Genomic DNA, 10,861 nt, shown 5'->3' with positions numbered 1-10,861 from the left:
CACAATAATAATGGGAGATTTTAACACCCCACTGTCAACATTAGACACATCAACGAGACAGAAAGTTAAAAAGGATATCCAGGAATTGAACTCAGCTCTACATAAAGTGGACCTAATAGACATCTACAGAACTCTCCAACCCAAATCAACAGAATATACATTTTTTTCAGCACCACACCACACCTATTCCAAAATTGACCACATAGCTGGAAGTAAAGCTCTCCTCAGCAAATGTAAAAGAACAGAAATTATAAGAAACTCTCTCTCAGACCACAGTGCAATCAAACTAGAACTCAGGATTAAGAAACTCACTCAAAACCGCTCAACTACATGGAAACTGAACAACCTGCTCCTGAATGACTATTGAGTACATAATGAAATGAAGGCAGAAATAAAGATGTTCTTTGAAACCAACGAGAACAAAGACACAACATACCAGAAACTCTGGAACACGTTCAACGCAGTGTGTAGAGGGAAATTTATAGCACTAAATGCCCACAAGAGAAAGCAGGAACGATCCAAAATTGACACCCTAACATCACAATTAAAAGAACTAGAAAAGCAAGAGCAAACACATTCAAAAGCTAGCAGAAGGCTAGAAATAACTAAAATCAGAGCAGAACTGAAGGAAATAGAGACACAAAAAACCCTTCAAAAAATTAATGAATCCAGGAGCTGATTTTTTGAAAAGATCAACAAAATTGATAGACCGCTGGCAAGAATAATAAAGAAGAAAAGAGAGAAGAATCAAATAGATGCAATAAAAAATGAAAAAGGAGATATCACCAACGATCCCACAGAAATACAATCTACCATCAGAGAATACTACAAACACCTCTATGCAAATAAACTAGAAAATCTAGAAGAAATGGATAAATTCCTTGACAAATACACCCTCCCAAGACTAAACCAGGAAGAAGTTGAATCTCTGAATAGACCAATAACAGGTTCTGAAATTGTGGCAATAATCAATAGCTTACCAACCAAAAAGATTCCATGACCTGATGGATTCACAGCCGAATTCTACTAGAGGTACAAGGAGGAACTGGTACCATTCCTTCTGAAACTATTCCAATCGATAGAAAAAGAGGGAATCCTCCCTAACACATTTTATGAAGCCAGCATCATCCCGATACCGAAGCCTGGCAGAGACATAACCAAAAGAGAATTTCAGACCAATATCCTTGATGAACACTGATGCAAAAATCCTCAATAAAATACTGGCAAACCGAATCCAGCAGCACATCAAAAAGCTTATCCACCATGATCAAGTGGGCTTCATCCCTGGGATGCAAGGCTGGTTCAACATACGCAAATCAATAAATGTAATCCAGCATATAAACAGAACCAAAGACAAAAACCACATGATTATCTCAATAGATGCAGAAAAGGCCTTTGACAAAATTCAACAACCCTTCATGCTAAAAACTCTCAATAAATTAGGTAATGATGGGACGTATCTCAAAATAATAAGAGCTATCTATGACAAACCCATAGCCAATATCATACTGAATGGGCAAAAACTGGAAGCATTCCCTCTGAAAACTGGCACAAGACAGGGATGCCCTCTCTCACCGCTCCTATTCAACATAGTGCTGGAATTTCTGGCCAGAGCAATCCGGCAGGGGAAGGAAATAAAGGATATTCAATTAGGAAAAGAGGAAGTCAAATTGTCACTTTTTGCAGATGACATGATTGTATATCTAGAAAACCCCACTGTCTCAGCCCAAAATCTCCTTAAGCTGATTAGCAACTTCAGCAAAGTCTCAGGATACAAAATCAATGTACAAAAATCACAAGCATTCTTTTACACCAATCACAGACAAACAGAAAGCCAAATCATGAGTGAACTCCCATTCACAATTGCTTCAAAAAGAATAAAATACCTAGGAATCCAACTTACAAGGGATGTGAAGGACCTCTTCAAGGAGAACTACAAACCACTACTCAATGAAATAAAAGAGGATACAAACAAATGGAAGAACATTCCATGCTCATGGGTTGGAAGAATCAATATCGTGAAAATGGCCATACTGCCCAAGGTAATTTATAGATTCAATGCCATCCCCATCAAGCTACCAATGACTTTCTTCACAGAATTGGAAAAAACTACTTGAAAGTTCATATGGAACCAAAAAAGAGCCCACATCGCCAAGTCAATCCTAAGCCAAAAGAACAAAGCTGGAGGCATCACGCTACCTGACTTTAAACTATACTACAAGGCTACGGTAACCAAAACAGCATGATACTGGTACCACAACAGAGACATAGATCAATGGAACAGAACAGAGCCCTCAGAAATGATGCCGCATATCTACAACTATCTGATCTTTGACAAACCTGACAAAAACAAGAAATGGGGAAAGGATTCCCTATTTAATAAATGGTGCTGGGAAAACTGGCTAGCCATATGTAGAAAGCTGCAACTGGATCCCTTCCTTACACCTTATACAAAAATTAATTCAAGATGGATTAAAGACTTAAATGTTAGACGTAAAAGCATTAAAATCCTACAAGAAATCCTAGGCAATACCATTCAGGACATAGGCATGGGCAACGACTTCATGTCTAAAACACCAAAAGCAATGGCAACAAAAGCCAAAATTGACAAATGGGATCTCATTAAACTAAAGAGCTTCTGCACAGCAAAAGAAACTACCATCAGAGTGAACAGGTAACCTACAGAATGGGAGAAAATTTTTGCAACCTACTCATCTGACAAAGGGCTAATATCCAGAATCTACAATGAACTCAAACAAATTTACAAGTAAAAAACAAACAACCCCATCAAAAAGTGGGCAAAGGACATGAACAGACACTTCTCAAAAGAAGACCTTTATGCAGCCAAAAAACACATGAAGAAATGCTCATCATCACTGGCCATCAGAGAAATGCAAATCAGAAACACAGTGAGATACCATCTCACACCAGTTAGAATGGTGATCATTAAAAAATCAGGAAACAACAGGTGCTGAAGAGGTTGTGGAGAAATAGGAACACTTTTACACTGTTGGTGGGACTGTCAACTAGTTCAACCATTGTGGAAGTCAGTGTGGCAATTCTTCAGGGATCTAGAACTAGAAATACCATTTGACCCAGCCATCCCATTACTGGGTATATACCCAAAGGACTATAAATCATGCTGCTATAAAGACACATGCACACGTATGTTTATTGCGGCACTATTCACAATAGCAAAGAGTTGGAACCAACCCAAATGTCCAACAACGATAGACTGGATTAAGAAAATGTGGCACATATACACCATGGAATACTATGCAGCCATAAAAAATGATGAGTTCATCCCCTTTGTAGGGACATGGATGAAACTGGAAAACATCATTCTCAGTAAACTATCGCCAGGACAAAAAACCAAACACCGCATGTTCTCACTCATAGGTGGGAATTGAACAATGAGAACTCATGGACACAGGAAGGGGAACATTACACTCCAGGGACAGTTGTGGGGTTGGGGGAGGGGGGAGGGACAGCTTTAGGAGATATACCTAATGCTAAATGACGAGTTAATGGGTGCAGGAAATCAACATGGCACATGGATACATATGTAACAAACGTGTACATTGTGCACATGTACCCTAAAACCTAAAGTATAATAAAAAAAAAAAAAAAGAAATACCATTTGACCCAGCCATCCCATTACTGGGTGTATACCCAAAGGATTATAAATCATGCTGCTATAAAGACACATGCATGCATATGTTTATTGCAGCACTATTCACAATAGCAAAGACTTGGAACCAACCCAAATGTCCATCAATGATAGACTGAATTAGGAAAATATGTCACATATACACTATGAAATACTATGCAGCCATAAAAGAAGGATGAGTTCATGTCCTTTGTAGGGACATGGATGAAGCTGAAAACCATCATTCTGAGCAAACTATCACAAGGACAGAAAACCAAACACCGCATCTTCTCACTCATAGATGGGAATTGAACAATGGGAACACTTGGACACAGGATGGGGAATATCACACACCGGAGCCTGTCGTGGGGTGAGGGTAGGGGGGAGGGATAGCATTAGAAGGTGTACCTAATGTAAATGATGAGTTAATGGGTGCAGCACACCAACATGGCACATGTATACATATGTAACAAATCTGCACGTTGTCCATATGTACCCTGGAACTTAATGTATAATTTAAAAAAATAACAAAATAAAATATCTATCTCTTTAGAAAAGTTTCATTAATATCCTGAATGTTTAAAATTTTTTTATGTTGGTTTTACCTTTGTTTTGTATCTCCTTGAAGAAATTAATGAACTTTTTGAATTTTTTATCTGGTATTTCAAGGATTTTATCTTAGTTTGGATCCACTGCTGGACAGTTAGTGTGATCTTTGTAGAGGATTTAAAAATGCTAGTTTTTTTTTTTTTTTAATTGCCAGAATTGGTTTTTTGGTTCTCTTTATTTGGGGTAGACTATCTCTTGTAATTACTTTTGAATTTGTGGTTGATTATACTTTTTTTTTTTTTTTCTTCAGAATGTGATTTTTTTTTTTTTTTTTTTTTTAAGACAAAGTCTCACCGTGTCACCCAGCCTGGAGTGCAATGGCATGATCTCAGTTCACTGCAACCTTCGCCTTCCGGGCCCAAGTGATTCTCCTGCCTCAGCCTCCTGAGTAGCTGGGATTACAGGCACATGCCACCACATCTGGCTAATTTTTGTATTTTTGGTAGAGACGGGGTTTCATGATGTTGGCCTGGCTGGTCTTGAACTCCTGACCTCAAGTGATGCACCCACCTCTGCCTTCCAAAGTGCTGGGATTGCAAGCGTGAACCACCGCACACAGCCAAGAATTTGACATTAATGTTTATGGATTATTGTCACCTAGCTTCAGCTCTGAGTGCTTTCAGTGGCAAAGACTCTGTATGAATTTCTTGGTGATAGAGATTTTTGCGTGATGGCTTTCTGAGACTCTGGTTGTAGTAGTGATGTGCTGGTTGCATGAATAGGTCCATTGTCTCTTGTTGGATGTTTTCTGCCTGGCTCACAGTGTAGGCTGCAGCCCACCACTTCATTCAAACAGTCTATGCTTTCTTTCAGTTTTTCTGATAAATGTCTGTGTTGCATCTTGGAAAAAGGTTCACAGCATTTACAAATATTTTGCCTTTCTACATGGGAGACACATGCTAACCTTGCCTCCAACATGTCATATTGAAAAAAAATTAAACATTTCTTATTTGACATTTCTTCACATATAATTTTACATACCAAATAATTCAAACTAGCTTAATATCTCTCTTTTTCAAATCTCTGAGATGTCTCAGGGACCCTCTGTAACTATTGTAATTCAAGGTCAGAAAGACTTAATTAAAACTTTCTTTTGAGAAGTTTGTAAAAAATGTCAAACAAAATATTTAAAACACTTAATAGAATCGCTTTATTATGAAAAAAGGGGCAAATACAGAAGTTACATAGTTCTCAAAAAAACTCTAATTTTTTTTAATTTTAAGAAGACTCGATTTTCTTACTAATCAGAAGACCTAATGAAATATGGAGCATAATAAATTATTTTGATTAAACACAGAATTGTTTTTTTTCCTCAAGAAGTTTGTGTAAAGAGGGTTTTAAAAAAGGCCTTTTATAATCTCTTATTATAGTCTCTCCAAAAGAAACCCAGTAATTTTAAGAGAAGACCACAATTTTTTTTCAACTTTTAAGTTCAGGGGTTCATGTGCATGTTTCTTACATGAGTAAATTGTGTGTCACTGGGGTTTGGTGTAAAAAATGATTTTATCACACAGGTAGTGAGCATAGTACCCAATAGGTAGTTTTCTGATTCTAACTCTCCTTTCACCCTCCACCATCAAGTACACCCTGGCATTTATGGTTTTCCTTTTTGTGCTTATGTGTACGCAAAGTTTAGGTCACACTTATACATGCGAACACACAGTATTTGATTTTTCTGTTCCTGAATTAATTCACTTGAGGTAATGGCCTCCACCTGCATCCATGTTGGTAGGAAAAATACAAGATTTCATTCTTTTCTTATGACTGCATAGTATTTCATAGTGTGTATGTACCACATTTTCCTTATCCAGGCTACAGTTGATGGGCACCTAGGTTTGATTGCATGTCTTTGCTATTGTGAATATTGCTGCAATGAACAAAAACAAATAAGTGTCTTTTGGGGAAAATCATTTTTATTTATTTTGGTATATAACCAAAATGGGATTACTGGCTTGAATGGTAGTTCTATTTTAAGTTATTTGAGAATTCTTAAAATGTTTCCACGGTGGCTGAACTAATTCACATTCCCACTGGCAATGTATAAGCATTCCTTTTTCTCCACAACCTCACCAACTTGTGTTTTGTGTGTGTGTGTTTTCAATTATAGCCATTCTGACCTGCTGCATTTGAATTTGTATTTCTCTAATCATTAGTGATGTTGATTTTTTTTTTCATGCTTCTTGGCCACGTGTTGTCTTCTTTTGAGAAGTGTCTGTTCATGTTCTTTGCCCATTTATTAATGGGGTTGTTTATTTTTTACTTGTTGATTTGTTTAAATTTCTCATAGATTCTGGGTATTGACTTTGTCAGATATTTTCTACCGTTTTGTAAATACTTTAACCATTCTGTAGGTTGTCTGTTCACTCTGTTAAGGTTTTTGTTTTGTTTTTGCTGTGTGGAAGATCTGTATTTTAATTAGGTACCATTTGTCTATTTTTGTTGTTGTTGCAATTGCTTTTGGAGGCTTCGCCATAAAATTTTTGCTGAGACCTCTGTCCAGAATGCTGTATCCTAAGATTTCTAATTGATTTTTGAAAATAATTTTAGGTCTTACATTTAAGTCTTTAATGCACCATGAGTTGATTTCTATATAAGATGTAAAGAAAGTGTCCATTTTTAGTCTTCTGCATGAGTATCCAGTTGTCTTAGCAACATTTATTGAAAAGGGAGCCCTATCACCATTGCTTCTTATAAAATTTTTCAAATATAAGATGGTTGTAGGTGGGGAGCTTTATTTCTGAGTTCTGTAAACTGTTCAATTTGTCCATGGGTCTCTTTTTGGACCAGTGTTATGCTATTTTGGGTACAGTAGCCTTGTAGTATAATAGGTTGACAGGTATTGTGATTCCTTCAGTTTTGTTCTTTTTCTTTAGGGTTGCTTTAGTATTTTGGTTCTTTGGATTCATGTGAACAGTTGATGATTTTTAAAGTAGTTATTTCTAGTTATTTGAAAAATGATTTGGTAGTTTGATAGGAATAGCATTGATTCTGTAAATTGCTTTGTGTTGTGTGGACATTTTACTGTTATTGGTTCTTCCTATTCATGAACATGGAATGTTTTTCTATTTTGTTGTGTAATCTCTGATTTCTTTCAGCAGTGTTTTGTAATTCTTCTTGTAGAGATCTTTCAACTCCCTTGTTAGCTGTAATCTTAGATATTTTATTGTTTTTATGTCTTTTATGAATGAAATTGTGTTCTTGATTTGGCTCTCATCTTAGATGTTATTGGTAAACAGAAATGCTATTGATTTTTGTATAATGATTTTGTATGCTTAAACTTTCCTGAAATAGTGTATTAGATCTAGCAGCCTTTGGGCCGAGAATACGGGATTTTTTAGGTGTAGAATTATATTGTCTGTAAAAAGATAATTTGACTTCTCTTTCTATTCCTTGCCTTTTATTTCTTTCTTTTACCTGATTGCGCTGTCTAGGACTTTCAGTACTATTAATATAACGAACAGGAGTGGTGAAAATGAGCATCCTTGTGTTGTTCCAGTTTTCAAGGGGAATGCTTCCAGCTCTTGCTCATTCAGTATGATGTTTGCTGTGGGTTTGCGTTAGATGGCTCTTATTATTTTGAGGTATGTTTCTTTGATGCTTAGTTTTTTTGAAGGTTTTTAACATGAAGAGATGTTGAAATTTATCAAAAACTTGTCCTACATTTATGGAGTTGATCATGTGTTTTCCGTTCTTAGTTATGTTTATTTGATGGATCACATTTATTGATTTGTGTATATTAAACCAACCTTTCATCCCTGGAATAAAGACTATGTGATTGTGGTGGATTCACTTTTTATATTATCTGGGATTCAGCTTGCTTGTATTTGTTAAGGATGTTTGCATGTACATTCACCAGGGATATTGTCATGAAGTTTTCTTTTTATATTGTGTTCTTGTCAGGTTTTGGTATCATAAATGATGCTGTTCTTACAGAATAAGTTAAGGAGGAGTCCCTACTCCTCAGTTTTTTGAGACAGTTTCAGCACAATTAGTGCCAGCTTTTTATTATACATCTGGTAGTATCGAGCTGTAAATCTGTCTCGTCCAGTGCTTCTTCTGGTTGGTAGGATTTTTTTATTACTTATTCAATTTCCGAACTCATTATTGGTGTGTTGAGGGTTTTAAAATCCTTTTGGTTTAATCACAAGAGGTTGTATGTTTCCAGGAGTGTGTCCATTTCTTCCAGATTTTCTAATTTGTGTGCATAGAGGTGTTTGTAATCATCTCTGAGGGTTTTCTGTATTTCTGTTGGGCCAGGAGTAATATACCATTTGTCATTTCTGATTGTGCTTGTTTGGATCTTCTCTCTTTTTTTCATTAGTCTAGCTAGTGGTCTATCAATCTTATGTATTCTTTAAAAGAACCAACTTTTGGTTTCATTTGACATTTTGTATGATTTTTCGTATCTTAGTTTTATTTAGTTCAGCTCTGATTCTCTCTAGTTTTTGAGATATCTTCTTGATATTGATTTCTAATTATATTTTTCTGTGGTCCAAGAGTGTGGTTGGTATGATTTCTGCTTTTTGAATTTGTTGAGATTTGCATTATGGTTGAGCATGCAGTTGATTTCGGATAATGTTTCATATGCAGATGAAAATAATATATATTCTGTTGGTTTTTTGGTGGAGTAATCTGTAGATGTCTCTCTGGTCTCTTTTATCAAGTGTCAAGTTTTAGTCCTGAATATCTTTTTTTACTACTATTATACTTTAAGTTCTAGGGTACATGTGCACAACGTGCAGGTTCGTTACATATGTATACATGTGCCATGTTGGTGTGCTGCACCTGTTAACTCGTCATTTACATTAGGTATATCTTCTAATGCTATCCCTCCCCCTCATCCCACCCCACGACAGGCCCCGGTGTGTGATGTTCCCCACCCTGTGTCCAAGTGTTCTCATTGTTCAATTCCCACCTATGAGTGAGAACGTGCGGTGTTTGGTTTTCTGTCCTTCTGACGATTTGCTCAGAATGATGGTTTTCAGCTTCATCCATGTCCCTACAATGGACATGAACTCATCCTTTTTTGTGGCAGCATAGTATTCCATGATGTATATGCGCAACATTTTCTTAATCCAGTCTATCATTGATGGACATTTGGGTTGGTTCTAAGTCTTTTCTATCATGAATAGTGCTGCAATAAATATATGTGTTCATGTGTCTTTATAGCAGCATGATTTATAATCCTTTGGGTATTTGCCCAGTAATGGGATGGCTGGGTCAAATGGTATTTCTAGTTCTAGATCCTTGAGGAATTACAACACTGTCTTCCAGAATGGTTGAACCAGTTTACAGTCCCACCAACAGTGTAAAAGTTTTCCTGTTTCTCCACATCCTCTCCAGCACCTGTTGTTTCCTGACTTTTTAATGATCACCATTCTAACTGGTGTGAGATGGTATCTCATTGTGGTTTTGATTTGCATTTTTCTGATGGCCGGTGATGATGAGCATTTTTTCATGTGTCTGTTGGCTGCTTAAATGTCTTCTTTTGAGAAGTGTCTGTTCATATCCTTTGCCCACTTTTTGATGGGGTTGTTTGATTTTTTTCTTTTAACTTTGGTTAAGTTTTTTGTAGATTCTGGATATTAGCCCTTTGCCAGACGAGTAGATTGTAAAAATTTTCCCATTCTATAGGTTGCCTGTTCACTATGATGGTAGTTTTTTTGCTGTGCAGAAGCTCTTTAGTTTAATTAGGTCCCATTTGTCAATTTTGGCTTTTTTTTACCATTGCTTTTGGTGTTTTAGTCATGAAGGCCTTCCCCATGCCTATGTCCTGAATGGTATGGCCTAGGTTTTCTTCTAGGGTTTATATGGTTTTAGGTATAACATTTCTAACATTTAAGTCTTTAATCCATCTCGAATTAATTTTTGTAGAAGGAGTAAGGAAGGGATCCAGTTTCAGCTTTCTACATATGGCTAGTCAGTTTTCCCAGCACCATTTATTAAACAGGGAATCCTTTTCCCATTTCTTGTTTTTGTCAGGTTTGTCAAACATCAGATGGTTGGAGATGTGTGGTATTATTTCTGAGGGCTCTGTTCTGTTCCATTGGTCTATATCTCTCTTTTGGTACCAGTACCATGCTGTTTTGGTTACTGTAGCCTTGTAGTATAGTTTGAAGTCAGATAGTGTGATGCCTCCAGCTTTGTTCTTTTGGCTTAATATTGTCTTAGCAATGCAGGCTCTTTTTTGGTTCCATATGAACTTTAAAGTAGTTTTTTTCCAATTCTCTGAAGAAAGTCATTGGTAACTTGATGGGGATGGCTTGAATCTATAAATTACCTTGGGCAGTATGGCCATTTTCACAATATTGATTTTTCCTATCCATGAGCAAGAAATGTTCTTCCATTTGTTTGTGTCCTCTTTTATTTCTTTGAGCAGTGGTTTGTAGTTCTCCTTGAAGAGGTCCTTCACATCCCTTGTAAGTTGGATTCCTAGGTATTTTTTTCTCTTTGAAGCAATTGTGAACGGGAGTTCCCTAATGATTTGGCTTTCTGTTTGTCTGTTATTGATGTATAGGAATGCTTGTGATTTTTGCACATTGATTTTGTATCCTGAAACTTTGCTGAAGTTGCTTATCAGCTTATGGAGATTTTCGGCTGAGA

The sequence above is a fragment of the Symphalangus syndactylus genome, chromosome 13, assembly GCF_028878055.3.
Source record: "Symphalangus syndactylus isolate Jambi chromosome 13, NHGRI_mSymSyn1-v2.1_pri, whole genome shotgun sequence".
Classification (NCBI taxonomy): Eukaryota; Metazoa; Chordata; class Mammalia; order Primates; family Hylobatidae; genus Symphalangus; species Symphalangus syndactylus.
Note: the sequence above shows the minus strand (reverse complement) of the source record.